At 52.9% G+C, this 19961-nt stretch overlaps 1 protein-coding gene across 2 annotated transcripts in view; it reads right to left on the bottom strand.

The window, feature by feature from the left end:
- DLGAP3 (DLG associated protein 3) overlaps window positions 1-17466 on the bottom strand; it is a 61922-nt gene extending 44456 nt beyond the window's left edge. The window contains exon 1 of one of the 2 annotated variants that reach the window (XM_046017026.1): window positions 17393-17466. The gene's annotated coding sequence lies outside the window, so the exon portion shown is untranslated. Of the gene's footprint in view, window positions 1-13322; window positions 13431-17392 lie in introns of those variants that run through there. The other variant, XM_046017019.1, reaches the window with a different exon arrangement.
- Between the last annotated feature and the right edge of the window lie 2495 nt (window positions 17467-19961).

Genomic DNA, 19961 nt, shown 5'->3' with positions numbered 1-19961 from the left:
AAGTTGGCTGGGAAGGAGGAGTCTGGGAGGGTGCCGTGTATGACAAATTCTCTGATGCAGCTCGGATCTATCTGGGAATGGAAGAACTGGCACGCATGCCGTCACCAAGAAATTACCCAATTTAGCACCAACTACACAATCCAGCAATTAGTTTCTTAAACCGGAACTTGCTGGGGGCTGCCAGGCTGGCGGGGTTGTTGTTACAAATCTCACTGGGAAACCAGCTGTGTAATTCGCCAGGAGGCTGTCACTGCCCCAAGCAATTACCTTCCAGAAAAAGAATGGAACATGGAGGAAGGCAAAAGGCTGCAGAGGATAGAGTCAGAGTGTTTTCTACTTCTCTCCCCCAGGGCCCTGTCCAGCCAACTCAGGTGCTTTTCCTTTCTTGAGACTCCCGCAACTCACAAACGCCCTGGATCAAAGCAGTTATGGGTGCTGCCTCTGTGGTCAGACTGTCTGGGTTCAAGTCTCTTTCCACTCACTTACTAGCTCTGTGTACCTGGGCAGGCGATTCTCCTCTCTTAGCCTATTTTCTCATCTGTAAAATGGTGGTGATATTAGAGCTATCAGAAAGCAATTAACAGGGGCGCCTGGGTGGCTCAGTGGTTTAAAGCCTCTGCCTTCAGCTCAGGTCATGATCCCAGGGTCCTGGGATCAAGTCCCGCATCAGGCTCTCTGCTCAGCAGGGAGCCTGCTTCATCCTCTCTCTCTGCCTGCCTCTCTGTCTACTTGTGATCTCTGTCTGTCAAATAAATAAATAAAATCTTAAAAAAAAAAAAAACAGAAAGCAATTAACCACAATGTGCTGGTTAACCAGGTAAACCACATAAAGCCCTTAGTACTGTACCCGGCACCTGGCGGATGCTTAATGAAAGCACTTCTTGTTATCTGTACTGTCCTATTTTTTATTTTTTTACTTCTCCATTGGCTTACAGTGCGACCCTTGCGTGGGTCACTTAATTTCTCTTGGACAACCATGTAAGACCAAAGGTATTCTGCTGGGAAAAACGCAAGTCTTAGTCAAGACTGTCCACAGCTAAGCACCAGGGAACTAGGAATATATGGCAACAGCCAACGTCTCAGAGGCTGACACAAGGTGATGTCCTGGGCAAAGCAGACAAAGATTCCAAAAATCGAATATTAACCAATTTATGCCTTCCCCACAAAGCGTTCGGGCAAGCTACAAACTGGACACAATAGTCCAGATGGCAGCAAAGGGGCATAGTGGCTCTCTTGCTGGGGATCAGCCCCATCTGGTCCCCTCACACTGGAACCTGTGAGATCATCCCCATACCAGTTCCAACACAGCAGAACTTGCAGCAAGTGAAGCCTAGAAATCATTCTGCTGCTGTAGGCCTGGCCTCCTCCATCAGTCCTGTGTGCTCTAGGGACCCCAAAGTTTCAGGCTTTGGCTACCCATCCCCTTTCCCTGTGCCAACCAGAATGGTCAGGACTCTGCCTCAGTTTCCCTGTCCAGTTCTCCACCACCCCCTATCCTGACAGCCACATATGTGGTGGGGGGGGTTTATGTCCACTATAAAAGGGCTAGCTGCTGGGGAGCCTTAACACAAAGCCGAGGACCTGTAGCCCATACTCCTCTGCACATGGCCGGGCATTCCTCCCCCCGGCTGCCTGCCTCCTCCTGCATCCAGCTCTGCCTGAGCCCCCTTGAGCCCTTCCAGCCCTGGCTTGGCCCAGCTGCCTTTGGCCGGATCTCTTGTAGCTGGGCTGGTGCCCTTGTCCCTGGCCTCTCTCAATCCCACCACCAGTCCTGTTGCTGAAGACGCAGTGTGTCTTGTACCCAGCCCCAGCATTTAGACCCCAGAAAGAAGCTCCTCTACCCTTACTGCCCCCAGAAGATGGAGAAGAAGGCAGGAGGAACAGAAGCAGGGAGGCTCGGGGTCTTTTTCATTCCCTTTTATTACTTTATTTCATCAACTCTTCCTGGGGGGTTAGGGTAGGAATTTTACAGAAAATGGGCTTACTGCTCCAAAACACTCGAGACATTTAGGCAGAGCCAAGTCTAAATCCATCTCCTGACCCATTGGACAGTGCTCCATCTGTGAATAAGCCGCACTACCTACAATCTCTTTGAAAATCCCACGTCAGGGGGCTTTGCACTTGATGTTCCCTCTGCTGGAACGCTCTGCCCCAGATATTCCCATGGCTTCCTCTGCCTCATCTTTCAGGTCTCAGCTCAGAGAGGCCTTCCTTGACCACTCACTAACGGAAGCAAAACCCCATCCCCCAGGTACACTCTACATCACCCTGTTTCGTTGTCTTCCTAGCATTTACTGCTCTTTGAAATTATTTTATCTATTGCATGTTTATATATGTCTGCTGATAGTCGAACATAAGTCCCAGCAGGACATGGACTATGTCTGTCTCATGTGCTACAGGATTCTACGTGTCTCAAACAATGCCTGGCATTAATTGGTGCTCAAAAATTACCTATTTTGAGGGCACCAGGGTGGCTTAGCCAGTTAAGTGGCCGGCTCTTGATTTTGGCTCAGGTCCTGATCTCAGGGTCTGGGGATCGAGCGCCACATCAGGCTTCACACCCAGAGGGGAGTCTCCTTGGGATTCTCTCTCTCCCTCTGCCCCTCCCCCCACACCTGTGCGCATGCACGTGCGTGCTCTCTCTCTCTCAAGTAAATAAATATATATTTTTAAATTTATCTATATTTGCAGGAGTGAAAGTCTCACTTGTCACCCTCAACCACTTGTCTCCTGTGCCCAAAAGCCCACAGAGCGGACCTCTGCTCCTTTCCCTCTAAACGCTCTAGAGAGCCCCTGAAGGATTTGGTAATAGAAACCCAGCCTCCAAACCCAGCCCTGCTCATCTTACTTATCTAGCCCCTCTCGACTGGGCAGATACTGATGGTTTGTTTTCCAGCTGCACCTGGGTCTCTCTAGATGTGCCCCTTTGCAGAGTTCAAGGAAGGCGTTTGGGGGAAAGAGGAGGAAAGAGTCGGGGAAATGACTCTCCCCACACAACAAAGAAGAATGAGACTCTGTGGAGGGAATCTCGGGGTCTGGGGTCTACCAGCCATCCCCAAGTAGGTCCCTTCATTCAGACTCTCTGGGCCCCGGCTCCTCTCCCAGCTGAGGCCACATAGCCAAGAGATACCAGAAGCAAAGTTCAGGCTTCCTCCTCCTCCTCCAGGGCTGCCAAAGGCCCCACGAGGCACAATTCAGCCTGAACCCCAACACCGCCTCATGCTCCCTAATTGCAGCCATGGCCAACTGCTTTTGGCCTGGTCTTCCCTTTCTGCCAAATGAACCAATTCTCCAGCTCTTCTTCCTTGTCATGTCCATGTTCTCCCTCCTGAAGGTCTCGAGAAGCCTTCTTGGGGAAGTCATCCCTGCCCACAGCTGCAAAACAGGACTCCCAGGACCAGACTCCTATAAGACCCTGGTCAGGGGCAGGGAGTGGGAGAGACTGTGGGTCTTGAGTTTAACTATTTGGGTTCCTGTCCTGGGTCCCCAAATTACTAGACATGGGGCTTAAGGAAAGACGCTTCATCTCTCTCAAGTTCAGGTTCTTCAAGTTCTACATGGGACCGAGAAGGGTTCCTTTCTCATCAAGACATCACAAGGATTGAGATAGTGCAGGTAAAATGTCCATCAGTGCTATTAACAATGGAGGGGGGAGGATCGCTAAAATGTGTTAGGTCTGGAAGCAGGGTCTCTATGAGGATTTCTCAAATGGCCTTGGTCAGAGGCTATAGCCATGCCTGACTTGGGTTTGGATCAAAAATGGATGCTCTGAACACTCATTTGTTTCATGTTTCACCCATGCCTGAGCTCCTTTTGAAGGAGCACCTTGAGCATGCTGAAGATAACACAGCAGCCCTGGTGGCCCAAGGTAGTGGCACCTGAGACAAGTAGAGGCCCTCGATTTGCAGGCCCCACCAATTCCTGCAGCCAGGGATGGTGGTGTCTCCTCCGACTGGGATCCGGAAGGGAAAGCCCAGTGACCCTATTGCTGGGTATTGGAAAGACAGTCCTCTGTCTCCAACTATTGTACTGCAGCCTACCTGCGTGACCCTGAAAAACTTGTTTATCTGAGTCTCAGTTGGCTCATCTGTACAGAGACATGTACCTCCTAAGGTTGTGGCAATAAGAAAATAAGCTGATCTATCCAAGGCAATGGACACATAGGTTTCCATATGTTGGCTTCTCCTGACTTTGGCACCCTAGAGCCTTCTGTGATTTGTATGTGTTTGATGAAATTTGGGCTGCCACTGCTGCTCTGGCCTCCAGAATTCCTCCTGCCAGAGCCATCAAAGAACAGATAGGATCCCAAGGCCATGGCAAGGATCCCCTGGGCAGCAGCTTCTCAGGCAGGCCTTTCCTACACTCTGGCCCAGCTGTCTGATGGAGTCCAGAGTTTAGGTCTGCCTCTGGGGTTAACACATCATCCCATAGGCAATCTGTGTGAGCTTAGACAAGGGCTGCCTGCGTCAGGGCCTGGCTCCTCCTCTGGGCCTCTCCTACAGGGGAGTCACACAGAGGGCTAGGCCCCACAGGGCCCCATGAATGCTGGTTGGTGGGCAGGATGCCAGGTTCATAGGGTAACACCTCCCACTTCTCTCAGCTCTGCCTGATCCTATCCCAGCCTCCAGGTTATCTTAGCCTCTGCTCTCCTCTCTGGATTTCTGGGCTTAGCAGGGGCCAGGACCACAGTGGGGGAGACAGCATGGAGAGAGGAGAGCCTTCTGTATGGATGGCCTGTCCTCCTCAATTTGCCCTGTGAGGTGTTCTTCCAAGAAAACTTACCTATGAGTGAACACCGCCGCCCCCCCCCCCCCCCGCCACCATCAATCCCAGGACACAGCAGTTACTACCTCCTCTTAAGGCCCATACTTCAACACCTACTTTAACCTGAAAAACACTGTTTGCCGATTGTGAGCTCCTTGAAAACCAAATCCATCTGATCTGTCTCGGCATGGACAAGACTTGGCATACAGTAGGTGCTCAATAAGTTCAGGATCTGTGATTGCGCCATCAAGAAGGAGTAACCCTCAGCTGGGGCACAGGAGTAGAGGAGAAACAGAAGAAGGCGGGGGGAAATGACTGTGTACGGCTGAACCAGAACTCCCCAGCAGGCAGAGCTGCTCCAGGGTGGTGGGCTTCCAGACGAACTGGGCGTGTCCTGTCTAGTGAGGCATGCAAGCAGAGGCTGGAGGGAAGGCTGCCTTGGTGGATGCTATAGAATGGACTCAAGCACTGACCACATCTCAGACAGACAACCCCTGGAGCCTTTCAGCTCTGGAGTCCGAGGTACAGCTCTTTGAGTGCCTACAGCTAAAAAGGCATGGACTCAAGCGCTGACCACATCTCAGACAGACAGCCCCTGGAGCCTTTCAGCTCTGGAGTCCGAGGTACAGCTCTTTGAGTGCCTACAGCTAAAAAGGCATGGGGTCAAGCACTCTTGTTGGACTTGGTGTCGCCCTCACAAACTCTCCTTTGTAGGAGCTACCATTTTTACTTCCATTTTACAGATGAGGCATTGAGGCTTAGAAATGCAAAGAAAATTGCCCAAGGTCACCAAGGTAGTGGAAGAGGGATGGGAATCTGGTCTGAAACCAGACCCAACATTCTCACCTACGGAGAGACCAAGCCCCGGCAGGTCGAAAGTAGCATGGCTCTCTGACCAGCGTGGTTTGATGAGGCCCCCCAGTGGACCCTCGGTGTGCCGACTCGTCACTCAGCCTCAGAAAACCTCCATCCCTGCCATCCCTCCCTCGCACACCGGCATGTGCTGCTTATTCACAGTTGAACATATGTCAGATTACAAAGCCATGCAGATCATCCAACACAACTCACGTGGCATTTGTCATATGTATAATCATCACCACGTAACATGCAAAGATACACACGAACACGTTCCCACACGGGTTCACACACTTCTGCACTTTCATCCAATGGATGTTGATGCTTGTACGCACAGAAGCTGCCCAGATACGAACCTTGCATACCTGTTCATTCATGTGTTTATCCCCATACAACAAATATACATGTCCATTTCGCATCATGTAGGCACCCACATCTGCTCAACATCATACACCAAAGCCTCCCCCAACAAGAACGTTATCCATCATTCCCAGATCCAGTACTAGGCCCAGGTGAGCAATGATGCTCCCTCCCTCTGGGGTTGGCCAGGCAGCCATGAAAGGGGGAGAAGATTCAGCCTGCCTGTGATGGATGGAATTAATCTATTGAGCTGGAGAAACTAAATAATTAAATCCCTAATCACCCCCCAAGCCAGCCCAGGCCAATATAGCTGAGGGAGGGAAGGGGCTCTGAGGCCCAGACCAATATCCTAGAAAGGGGAGGAGCTTAGGAAGAAAAGCATAGACAGAACCCCCTAGGAGTGTTCTCCTGGAGGAGCTCTAGCCGGCAGGCAGAGAGACAGACAGACATGGTTCTCAAGGGCCACAGGCCTTCCCTGTCCACGCTTGCGAAAAGAGCATACTGTCATCCACTAATACAGAGGGGCCCTCCTCTAGCCCTCCCGAGCCTTCCTGCCCCTCCGGAGATGCATCCTGGGAGTGCATGGAGATGGCAGGCAGGACTCTCAAACTGCCCAGGACTGTGGCTGCCAATGGGGGCCACCCAAAGTGGAGCTGACATAGGATCGGTAAGGCCCTGGCACACCCCTGCCTCACTCAGAGCAGGCCCCTCCCCACCCTGGTGCCGATGGCAGGGAAGGACCCCTCCACACAGGTGCACCTGCTTCCCTCAGAAGTGGGTCCAGCACGTGGCTAATAGGCTGAGGATGGGGCAGAGGCCCGGGCAGGGGGGCTCAGGGAATCAGCCTGGGAGCAGGCCCCAGTCCCATTGGCTGAAAAGTGGGTCATTTTCCTTTTGAAAAATAGTGAGAAAATGAAGAAGTAGGTCGGGCTCTCATCCCCTCAGCCCCAGGCACCATCCCCGACTTGCAGGGTGGGGCGAGGAGAGATCAGCACATGCCAGAGAGAGCCCCATCTCCCGCAGGACGCTGCCCGGGGAGGCCCCCAGCACAGGAGGCCAAGGTCATCAGCATTACTCAGGACTCCCAAGGACATGCGCATTCTGAGGCCAGGGCTGGAGCTCAAGCCCCACCCTGCCCTGGGGACCCTGGGGTGAAAGCAGCTAGGACCCGACCACTGGCAGGGTGGGGGCCCCAGCACGCAGGACCCCGCGGAGCCTCCTCCCATCCTTATGTCTGTCGTGATACCTCCTCTCCTCTCTTCTCCCTTTCCTCTTCGTCCACGTGGGCAGAGTCGTTGCCATGACACCGCGGGCAGGTGGGCGGCTCTGGCGGCAGCTCCGGCCCAACCCCCAAGCTCCGAGCCCAGGTGGGAGGGGAGCGGCGGCAGCGCCCCCGCCCCTGGTCCAGATGGAGAGGAGACCGGCAGAAGGCCCCCAGACACCTAAAACCTGCGAGGAGCTCTAGCCCTGGCCTCTGGGGCAATGAGGCAACGCCGGCACAAGCCTGGAGGTCTGGGGGAGGAACCCTCAAAGAGGATTAAAGGCCTCCACCGCCCCCACCCCAGGTCGGGGAGCCGCACGGGGCAGGGCTGACCCACCACTCCCACTTCTTCCCTTTCTCCGCCGGCCCTCCTCCCAGCTTTCCCCGCGCCTCAAGTCTCTATCCCTTCCCGCTAGCCGCCTACTGGCCCGCCTGAGGTCTAACCTCAGTCCCTCACTGTGCTTACACGAGCGCTAGTCCCCATGTCTCTTGGGAGAGAGGATAACGGCCAAAGTTGAAACTCTAAGAGAGATTCCTCCCCTACCCGCAAACCCCCGGGCTGTGCTCTGGAAATCGTCTCCCTTCTCCCGCGGGTGCCCCCACACACCTGAATTCACATCATAGCCTGGGGGGGCCACTCATTCCTGAGCCCATACTTGGCCAAGGCACCCACCCCACCAGGAGTAAGGGCCCAGAATGGAGCAGGGAGAGGAAGAGAGGAGGGAAAATGCTGTCTGAACAGGCTGCCCTTCTTCCCTCCACATGGGGCCTCAGAAAGTCTGGACCACGCTTGAGTTCAAGGGCTCTGAGCACTCCTCTGGGGGTCCGCATGCCTCTGTCCCGTGTCCCTAAGTCTTCCCAAGACCCCTTCCACTCTTCAGGACGTTGTTCCCTAAAGCAGGAGCCTTGTATCCCTGACCAAATGGAGCCAGAGGGACCCCTACACAGCAGCCCTCTGCTGCCTGGCTGGCAGGGGTGGGCGTAGGTGTAGTGGTGGTGCCAAGATCCAAAAGGAAGGGAGAGTAGTCAGCCAAGGTTAGCTGGAGGGTGTCCAGCTTGCCCTGGGGTGTTCCCGACATACACACAACACATGCACATAAAGACATTTTTACTTCCTTCCTTAGCCTTCTCCAGCTAAGACAACAGATCTGGCTAAAATCATACATGTGTATACATGTGCATACGTGTGCGTGAGAGTGCCCACGTTCCATCTCCTTTCCTCCACCTCCAGTGTTTGCCTTCAAAGCGGCCCTCTTCCTGAGTTCTCACCAAAGCTATGTCAGAGGGTTCCTCGCTAGTCTTCCTGCCCCGCATCTTAGTCCAGCCCCACCTGTTCTCCTCGTGGGCTGCTAGCCTCATCTACCTAACAAGTGTTGATTCAACAAATACGTATTGAGTACGAGTGTAGCCACGCGCTCCTCTGGACACAGGAGTAGAGCAGTGAACATGACAGACAAAGCCCCATTCTGAAGAAGTTCATTTTCTAGTACAGAACATGTATTAGACTGTAGAGGACGTATATTCCCTACATACATCCCTGAGCACCACAGCATCTGATCAGCCTTGGGCTCGACTCAAATATATTTAGTAATGGAGTGGGGTGAGGGGACAGAAAGACAAGGGGATATCTAAGACCGTGGGTGAGGCCTCTCCAAAAAAAAAAAAAAAGTGACTTTTGAGCAAAGACGAATAAAGTGAGAGAGCAAATCACATGGCTACCTGGGGGAAGAACATTTCAAGCTGAGGGAAAAATGAGTACAATGGCCTTGAGGGGGGACTGTGCTTACCATCTTTCTGGAACCAAAAGGAAGCCCTTGTAGGGGCTGCACCTGAGATCAGGGAGGTCACCGGAGGCTACTTCACACACAGCACTTCTGTCCCTCACGCCCCACTAAACATTCTGGATTTCCCTCTGAGATGAAAAGCCATTAGAAAGGCATGACTTCATCGTACTCAGGCTGCTTTTGCAGGGGAGAATCTGTGGAGGAGGGGCCGGCAACGGTGGGAGTAGGGAGACCAGTTGGGCCATTTCCTGTCACTGAAACACCTTTTCCTGCAGTTGTCCACCCGGGGGACTCCTGTTCCAAATTCAAGCTGTGGCTCAAAGGGCTCCTTTCCTGTGGATCCTTTACCAAACCCCTCCCTTCCCCGCTCCAGAACTGACCAACCCCTCTATAGGTCCCCGCCACCCCCGAGTGAACACTTATGTCCTTCTACTTTCCTTAACACTCTCCTTACTTGGTTGTAGGTCTTTTACCTTCTCTAGATTATAAATTACCTGAGGTCGAGGACCAACCCCAGTGGCCAGCACACAATGTAGCAGATCACAGGCATAAAATAAACACTGGCTGAATGAATGGAGGCATGGGTGAGGCACAGGTGGGGACAATTTGCAGGCTGTTGTTAACATGTGAGTGGGTGAATGAGGTCCACAGGTGTGCTCTCACCAGTTGCCATCAGGCCAGTGTTAGCGTATAGCGACGTATTTTGGCACACTCCCTTCATATGTATATGTTTTTAGCCTCCATGACCTGTAGACAAGCCCTGTGTTGGTATATACTTTCCTATGGATTCATCCATGCGTGTATGTGTTAGAAAGTACATTCGTGTCAGGATAAACATATTAAAGCCTGGACAAATAGCATACATGTCCACATGTATCACCACATGCCCTGCCAGGTGTGAAACTCATACGCACATTTAGGCCTCTCTAATATCCCTGCTCCCTTCACCCAAGAAGCTCCCCCTTGTTCTGCTTGATTCTTAAAATGTTTGTCATCATGTTAATGTTTAAGTTCCCAGACCCTCTCCCCACATACACTCCTCAGTACCATGGCATCTGATCAGCCTTGGGTTGGGTTCCCTCACTGCACTGTCCCCAAGGCCTGTATGGGTTTCTCCTCTGCAAATTCCCATCACATGGATGGCAGTGAGGAACCGCTGGGTCCCTGTGACATGAGAATTTGAGACACCTCAGGAGGCTGCTTTCTGGAGAAGAGCCACAGGCATCAGAGTGGATCAAATTCAAGTGTGTGGGAAAACAGCTTTTGGACAGCTCCAATATTCAGCCCAAATTGCTCACTCTCTCTCTCATTCTTTCTCTCTGCCACATTAATTCATGTGACCTAGCTTATGGAGATGCTATTAATTCATGGGTGCACATATGTGTCCCCACAGACATGATCACATGCAAACTTACACTCACATATATGCATTGTTGGGTGAGCACACCAACACACACACACACACACACACACAGGTTTAAGTCATTGCCTCCAAAGTCCCATAAATACATGGACACACACATAAAGTTATATGTATACATGTGACCATCCTTCTACACAAAATCATAAGTGTGTCTGAACTCATTCACACAGCTTACTCATGCATATGTGTGTACATATACACAGTCACAGACCCACTCACAGGCAGCAATACACATGCATCTGCACCAGAATAGCAGAGTTATCCAGCCCCTCCCCTGGTTTCTATCCTGCGCACAAAGCCAGGAGTCCATATTCTCTCCAAACGGCATCGCAAGTTTGCACTTTCTCTCTTTCTTGCCAGGCTCCCACTTCTCCATTTGGAAAGTTGTTCCTACTATCAATAGGATATGCCCCACTCCTGGACACACCCCATTCCCACCCACTCTCAGGAAAAAAAAAAGTCATTCTAAAAATGGGCTGTTATCCCCTTGTCCCACGCCTGTAGTAACCAATATTTCCTCAGACAACCTGGGGCATCTGCAGCAACGAAGCAGGTGCACCTTGGAATAAGTGCACTTTTTCTCCACCCAAGAGGCAACCTCCACCCACACCCCCCACACACATTTGCAAGTCTTTAATCCAAAAAGGAGAAATCAAAAGAAAATATCAAGACCAGAGTTTTTCCTCCCAGTACCTCTGGGTATAGTCCACTGCTCCCAGGCTCCAAAACAGTTACCGGGGCACAGGAGGGAACAGTCAGAAAATTATCTCTGGGCCCTAAAACCTCCTGGGATGCCTCTCTTCTTCCCTAGAGGACAAATTCATGAGGTCCAGTGTACCCCTTCTATCCCAGCCCAAAGACCCTGTCAAAGAGAGGCCAGGCTTAAAAATGTAAAGGTGATGACCTTGGCTCAAGATAACAAAAGAAGCAAGATTTAAAAGACAGAAGCTGGGCAGGGAGCAGAGAGGGGAACTGAAGACAACTCCCAGCAGGAAAGTGGCTGCTGGAACATTGGATCATGAAGAGCAGGACTCTCCAAGGGGCCAGGGAGAGGGGGGTGGACATCCAGTATTCCATGTGGGGGTGGAGGGGTGACTGCTTCAGGCAGTAGCAGCTCCAAAGTAAAGTCTTATCAAAGCTGTTATGTAACCAAGGGAGCTGAGTGGAGCACAAACACCTCCCCTCCCCAAACAGGCACCCACACCCACACCCACCACCTCCCAGCACCCACAGCATAGGAAAACTCAGCTCCTCCCAAGCAGCTAGAGGAGAGAAGAATCGTCTTCATGAGTTACATGAAAAACATGATGGGTGATGGGCTCCTTATTAACTAGAAGGAAACATCTGGGAAAGAATGAAGTGGCTTGGTTTGGGGTCCCCAGATACTTCCCCCTTTCCTTGAACTCCCTGCCACACCCAATTTTTGCCCAGCATCATCTGGAAACCCTCTCTGCTCTCCCCTCAAGAAGGAACCCATTTGAATATTTGATTGTGCTCTTGGGATGGGAGGTGAAGCTGCCATCAACCCTTCCTGCCTGTTGTTCCCCACAGTCTCATCTGCATATCCTGACATTTGGCTCTCATCCCCCTGAGATGACAAGGGAAGGGACGGGGAGAAATAACTCCTTGCTCTATTCCCTTCAGAGTTACAAAGACAAAGCATGAGAATCCAGAAAATTAAGATGATGCTAGGTTAGTGGGGAAAAGATTTCCAAGGAAGCTGAAGATTGAAACCTAGACCCTATCCCCTAATTTGAAAGGTTTTTTTTCTTCCCCAGATCTTCCTCTTTTCCCATTGCCCTGTCTCCAGTAGCCTCCTCCTTCTCTGCTCCATGGCATTGAACAACCCCACCCACTCTTTGAATCCTTTGCTTAGAAATCTTCCTCCCCAACAAAAGTCTCCCAAATGCTGCTCTGAGCTGTGGCTTGGGTGGGCAGAGAATGAGACAGGCTTGCAGAATATTTCACTGTCCCTTGTCCTCAACTCCAAAGTATGCTGGGCAGAGGGCAGAGGGGTGCCCCAAAGTCAATCAAATTGTCCTGAACTCCTGAGCCCTACCTACCCCAGGCCTAAATAGCAAGACCTAAACTCTCCTAATCCAGAACTGCCTTGAGCCTGAACTTGTGGGGCCCAGTAGGAGAAAAGCTGGTGGCCGTACTCCTAAGCTTGTTGCACTAAAAACTATCCAGGAGAAGAGAGCTTACAACCACATTCCTACCCCACACTAACAGAAAGGTGATTTGGGAAAGGGGAAGGGGGAACTAAAACAGGAAAAGAGTTTTGTTTGGGTTTTTTGTTTGTTTGTTTTCAAATACCACTAATAACTAACTGTGAGGCCTAAAGCCAGAAGGAGGATCCCAAAATCTATCTTTCCATCCAGGGACTCCGTCCTTGGAAAATGGGTCATCTGGGAGAATTTTTTCTAGTGAGCCCTCAGCACTTCCATCATCGGGTCCCAACGCAGCTCCATTCAAGACCCAAGACAGTTCCGAAGGAGCAAATCCCTGCAGTGTCCCGTTCAGCACTCGGGACAGCTCCCGGCGCCTCTCCCGGCGCGACTGCCCTGGCGGCACTGCCAAGACCCAGGATGCCAGAAAGATTTACCTGACCACACACCAGTGCTCTTCAGAACAGAAGCCCCTCTCCCCTGCCCGTCCCACGTTCACGCCCATCTACCGGAGCACCTGGTGTTTTTCCCTTCCCTGTGTCCAAAGAGAGAAAAGAAACCCAGACACGAGGCTTCCCTGAGGGAGCCTAGAGAGAGGACCCCACCCACCTCCTTTAAGCCCAGAGCCTCTCAACGCCACTCACAGCTGGTCCTAAAAACCACTTTTCCTTCTTAACCAGCACCCCAAAGATAAGAGAAATACTCACGTGGGGGCTCCCAGCCCTGTAGGCAGATGTGGTGGGGGGAGGCAGAGAGAGGTAGCTCCCCACACCCTGATCTGAGCCCCCTTTCTGAAGGAGCCAGCTCCCATCTGGACTGGGGGGAGGAGAGACATGTGGAAGCACTGATTGAGGGGAGGGGAGAAGGGAAAGGGGAGGAGGCAGGAGCGGGGGACTGGAGGGTGGGGGTGTCGGGATGGGGGCAAGGGAATCCTTTTTAATTTCATTCTCTCCCCATGTCTACATCAGCCCTGCAGGCTCAGCTCTTTAATATTTACACATAGAAAGAGGAGAGGATGAGAAAGAACAGAGAGTGGGGGGTGGGAGGGGGAGCAGGGACTACCTGAGCTCAAAGGACATAGAGGCAGGGGCCTTCAGGAGCTAGGAGCTTGAGCCCCTCACATCATTCCCAGCCCACTCCCATTCTGAGCTCTTGACTGGAAGGAAGAAGGAACCCTGGTACCATTCTGTCCCTTTGTTAACAAGACACTTTGAAGCTGCCTCAGAAAAAGATCAGATCCCCACCCACATACCTGGACACCCCCACAAACCCAGATTGCTTGGGTGCCTTATGTGCAGATGGTAGAGGCTGTATTCATGCACAAGCATGTTCTGGTGCTTGGAAGCATGTTTACATGTGGGTTGCTGTGTAAAAGCACATGAACATGTCAGCTAACATGTACAGGTCTATACAAGTACGCTCTGGATGTATTCACCGTAACAGCCCCTGCAATCATACACAAACTTATGTAATCAAATGTGCAAATCAGCCCCCAAGGGACTTACCCCCAGCTCTCAAGCTGTAACCCAAGGACAAGGCCTTCCACTTCCCCCTGCCAACACCCTTATTTGTCAGCCCCTCCCTCACAGCCTCACTTTTTCTTTCTGTGACATGGGGAGAAGGGCTGGTGGGAGGGCATGCTGCATCTGAGCCCAAGGACTTGACAAGTTATTAGCAACAATGAGCTGGCAGCTCGTTACCATAACGATGGTGCCACTGCCTCACCCCAGCTCAAACCCAGACTCCCCAGACAGCAGGAGGCCCGCTGAGCCAGCAGTCTTCAGACTGGGGTGGGGGGGCAGGTGGGTATAGAAGGAATCAAGACATAATGCTTGTATAGTGAGGGTACACAGCTGTTCTTCCAACTCCCACTGAGATAACACGTTGAATCCACCAAGTGGGAATAAAATCAGACTCTGGAAAGGTTTCCTGACTGTGGAGATGTATAATACACTAGAAAGGGTCTACAGAAGCCCCTCTAGACAAAAGGTTCTGTTGTCACTTGCCTCCTTCGTCCCCTCACTCCAAGAACCTCTTCTACTGATCTTAGTGGATTAAGAGAAAAAAACCAAATAGAAGACCCCTCTCTGAATTTCAGTGTTCCCATCTGTAAAATGGGGACAATTATCTCATCATTTACCCTAGACTCCTGGAAGTTTAATTAGAAAGGGTTTAAAGGCAATTACAGACCTTTCCAAACCCAGAAAAGCCCCAGAAGTTTCTCTACCCAATGGGAACCCATGAAATAAGGAATTGTCAGTCCAGCTAGAGGCAAAATGCATCAGAAACTGGGTGGGATGAAGGAATATGGAGCTCAGCCAGCTCAAGCCCCAACAAAAGCTGGAGAGAGATGATGTGAGATGCCAGGCAGCAGCTGAAAGCAGGCACTGCCCAGAAGAAAGCCTGGGAGTCTGGCCTTTAGCAGCTCCAGCCCCTCACCGGCAGGAATCAAGACAAACCCACGGCTTAGTCAGTGGTGGGTATGGTTATGAATCCCCATCCCCAATAACATCTAGCTCTCTCTTTAAAAAGGGTCCCAGGTTAAAGGATCTATAGCCTTAGGCTTATTGAGTCTTTGATTCTTCTCCTCAAATCCCCTCTTCTCAGCTCTGCTGGGCATGGATGGGGGCGGGGGCATGGGGTGGGAGTTCCAGGAATGGAAAGTAACACGGAGGGTTGGAAAGTTCCTGGGCTAAGACTAGCCAGGAGCACACAAGTGTGCTGTGTGACCTTGGGCAAGTCCCCTCCCTTCTCTAGGCTTCAGTGTCCTCACTTTATAATTAAAGGATTAGGCCAAGTCAATTCTAAGATTCCTCTCCTATATACAAGCTCACTCCTTGGACGTGAGCCCTCTGGCATAAAATGCAGTGGGCACTGCCTGCTAGATCAGTGGGGCAGTGGGGGTGGGGTTGCAGGGTTTTTATCTGACGCTGTTCATCCTATGTTCATGTTCCTTTTAGAAACACCTGCCACCCTAGCCCTCCCAGCTCCCTTTTTAGACCCTGATTCACTGCCAGCTCACGAAGCCTCTCTCCCTTCCCTCCCTCCTCTCTTCTCCCCCTCTCTCCCTTTTAGGCCTTGGCAGCTGGGTGCAGAAGTAGCCCCAGCACTCAGGAAAAGCTGGGTGGAGGTGGAGATCAGTGCCCCCAGGGTCGGAGAGAACTCACCAGGGAGTACCACTCTTTAACCTTGGCTCAGCCCAACTCTGAATCACCTGAAGACCTGGGTTGGAGTCTTTCTGTCTTACTGATGAACCAGGGTGAAATCATGAGAAATGCAATTCACCTCTCAAGCCTCAACATCCTCATCTGTAAATTGGCATTATATTAAGTTGAACTACATGAAATTGCTGTTTTGGTAGGTAAAAAATAAAAACAGTTGAATACTGGCAATTTCATATGCCTTAACCTGTCCTGCTTGCTTCCGAGGCTACTGGGGCGATAAGAAGGAGGTGAGAGAGGAGTATTTTTCAAAAACCGTGGACTGATACAAGGGCATTGTCTTCTTACTATTATTACTTCAAAGAGCTTTAGCCCAGACCCACCTGGAGCCCAGGGACTGAACAAATGACCCAGAACTTGGAAATTTAGGACTTGGAAGTCTGGGAGACAGCCACCTGCTCTGATGACTAACAACAGGACAGAAGCTTCCACCTGGCCTCCTCAGTTCCTGGCACTAAAGGGCCCTTGGTGAACATTACTGGGATGACACAAGTTCCTAGGCCCCAAGAAGCAGCACACACACTCCAGCTCACCCCTGGCCCTACTACCACCAGGGGCCCCAGCAGGCAGGAAGGACACAGGAATAGCATCACAGAGGGTACCCCCTGAGGTAGGTGAGGGTGAGGATCAAGGTGGGGAGATCAGTGCAGCTCTTGCCTGAGTTGGGGGTGAGGAGTCCCCGGGGAGAAGGGATGACCTGACTTCAGCAAGTCTGATTTCCCTGTCCCTTGCCTCGGGACCACCACCAGGAATCCCCTGGGGGGAAGGAGGGACAAAGCCCAGGTGTCAGTGATTCAGAGTGAACCCGGTTCAGATACATTCTCACACAGCCAACACACACAGAGGCCACAGATACCTGGACCCACTCACAGTCACACTGACCCACACACATCCTATTCACACACACACACACTCACAGAGACATACACAGGCATGCACGGTGACAACACACACTAATTCACACACATGTCTACAGATACATTCACAGTAACACAATCCATACTCACACTGCATACACCCCCTGACACGCACACACTCACCCACAATGACACACGCACACACTGCATACACTCACTGGCATACACAATCACCCAGAGACCCACACGGTGACACACTCACACACTCATCACAGGCACAGTGACACGCACTCACACTCACACACCTGCAAAGGAAACTTCTCTCCGGATCTCCCCAGCACCATCACTTCCCCCCCACAAACCGGCTGGCTACTCCTTCCCCAAACCGAGCCTCCAGCCCCGGCCAAAACTGGGCCGGGGCTGGCCGGCCCCCGCGGCTCTACCCCGGAGAGCCGGTCCGTGCTCCGCGTGGTCCCCCCGCCGGTGCTCCGGGTCAGGCCCGCGGCCGCCAGGCCGGGGCGGGGGCGGGGACGGCGGAGGAGGCCCAGCACCCCCCCCCCCCTTCTCCCAGGGCCCCGAGCCGAGGCCGCGGGAGCCCGGGGCGTGGGCGGCGCCGGGGCCGCATCCAGGCCGAGGCTGGGGGGCGCTGCAGAGGGCGCCGAGAGCGCGGCCCCGTCCCCACCCCTCCCCGCGGCTTACCTGGCCCGGCTCGGGCTCCGGCCGGGTTACATGGTGCCGGCGGCCCGGGCCGGGGGCGCTGCGGCGGCGGGCGGGCGGCCAGGGACGGGGCCGGGCACTGCGGAGCCCCCAGCGGAGGGGCCGCGCCGGCTGCGGAGCCCCGAGCGAGCGCCGAGCGGCAGCGGGCGCGGGAGCGGGAGGCGGCCAAGCCACGGAGGCTGGATTTCCCGGGGACCAGGAAGGGGAGGCGGGGGGATCCCGCCCGCGCGCTCCGCCCCCGCCCCCGCCCCCGCGCAGGGCTGCCGAGCCCGGAGCCCGGGAGAGGGAGGGGGACCGAGCTCCCTGCCCCCGCACCGGACCCAGTAGGGCCGAGGTCACAGCCGGCCGACGGCCGCCGGGGTCTCCGTGGAGCGCCCGCCCGGCTGAGCGATAGCGCTGGGGAGGCCCAGCTCCGGGGTGCCAACCAGCTCCGCTCCCCGGGGACCACCAGGTCCGCGTCCGCCGGACCCAGGAACAGGCGCACGGTGTCACGACCACGCACAGCCGGACCTGGGCACAGGGACCCAAGCCCAGCGGCGGGCGGTTGGGGAGACAGTCGCACAGCCTCACAGGCACGGGCTCGCGCCCACCGAGGCACAGTCACACCCTGAATGTCACACACAGCGCCCCATACACATCCCCTTAGGAGACTCTTCGGGTTTTCCCGGTCAGCTACCCGACTTCGGCTCCTGGCCTGGGTTCAAGGAGCCCCCTTTCTCTGCCCCAGCCCCCGCCAGAGTGGGTCGCTGTGTCTGGCCTCAGAGCCACAGACAGGAGTCCCCCACCCACAGTCCGCAGAGCCCAGGCATCCCCAGTGTGGAGGGAGAACCCCGCTATACCTGCCGACTTTGCTGGGGCCCCCACCCGTACCCACTGTGCCCGCCCACCTCTAGGCCCTGAGCCAGGGGTTGTGCCATGGCGGGGGCGGGGTGGGTGGGGAAGGGAAAGGGGACTGTCCGAAGCACAGCCCGAGGCTGCAGAGCCAGGACACAGGCTGCAGGAGCCAGGAGAGGCGGAGGAAAGCTGACTGCAGCAGTTCCTGGCTGGAATCCGTGTTGGCGCCCAAAGCGATGCTGTAATGGGGGGGGGGGGGGGGCCTCACTGGGGAAGCCGCAGGGGGAGGTGCTGAAAATGGAGGGGAAAGGGCTGGTCCTGGATTCCGATTTTCCAGGGTGGATGTGAGGGAACATTGCCTCAGGCGCTGAAAGTTGGGGTGGAGAGGAGTGTATCCTTAAAGCCGTCTTTCTTCCTCCACCTTTTCTGGTCTTGAAAGCTTTGGGATGGTGAATTGAGGGCTTGGGAGCCTTGGGAGACCAACTGTCCTCCTCTCCAGGAACAGACCTTTGAAGTAGTTACGATTCAACATTCACCCAACAACTCCCTTTTCCCTGTACCCCTTTGGGGTTGCTGGATCTCTTCCTTGTATAAAGGAGGAAACTGAGGCAGGGGAAGTAGAAGTCACAGGCTCAAAAGAGTTAAAGCTGGGAGCTAAGCCCTATCCCCCTCCTCCAGAGAAATGTTTAAAAATGCCACATGACATAAAGGAGTTTGGGAAGCCCTTCCCCCAAGGAAATCTAGAAGTCCGTGTGGGGGGGCTGGCAGAACGGTTACCTATCTTGCTGCCCACAAGATTGGTTCCAGCAAGAATTTTCAATCATGAGCTAAGGTTACAGATCATTTCCAGCCCAGGGACCAGGCAAGAACACACATGATAGAAAATAAAGTAGAAACTTGGTCCCAGGAACCCGCTTTAGAACTGAAAGAACCATTTTGCTTTTCATGAAGTGTAAGACCAGCCATCAGGTAGGACACCAGTGGCACCACCACGTTTTCTGAGTTCCAAGATGTACATTTTGCTAACTATTCTGAAATTGGAACACATCTTACAATGGATAGGGACATTTAATGTGGTTTTCTATTTCTCCTCTTAAAGCCGTTACCCAAGGGTTGATGTGTTTTAGAATTGAGAACATGGTATAGTTCTCATTTGTTAATTCAACAACCATTTACTGATTAAGATTAATCAAACAGGCTTACCCCGGGCAGTGTTCTTTCACAGCCATCCAGTGATGGATAAAGAGATGAAGATGCAACCAATAATTACTTTCAGAACCAGTTTCGTAGGAGTGTGAGCTGTGTAGTCACACAAAACCCCACACTTAAAAAGGCCCCACTCTTGGTTTAATGCTGTGCTGTCACTGTCTTGAGATTCTTAATAATTTCTTAACAACAGGCCCTGAACTTCACAAATTATGATTGCTGTGTTAGGGATCCCATGTCTTAATAGAGATGGGCACAAAATACTTGGAGTCTAGAGGCAACAGTCAGCTCTGACTAGTGAAGAAGGGCAGTCAAAGAAGCAAAGAAGCATAAAGGAGGCCTTGGAGATTTCCAAGTTGGGAGAGAGAATTACGGAAGAGAACCACACAGGTGCAGAGACAAGAACTCATCAAACTGTCTGTCATTCAAGCTCTATGGCAGACTAGGTGCTTAGCTGATCTTCCCACCAGAAATGTGTTAAGTGTTAAAAAATGGTAGATAAAAAAGTTTT

This window comes from Meles meles, chromosome 1 (assembly GCF_922984935.1).
Source record: "Meles meles chromosome 1, mMelMel3.1 paternal haplotype, whole genome shotgun sequence".
In the NCBI taxonomy this organism is placed as follows: Eukaryota; Metazoa; Chordata; class Mammalia; order Carnivora; family Mustelidae; genus Meles; species Meles meles.
This window is presented reverse-complemented; position numbering and strand designations above follow the sequence as displayed.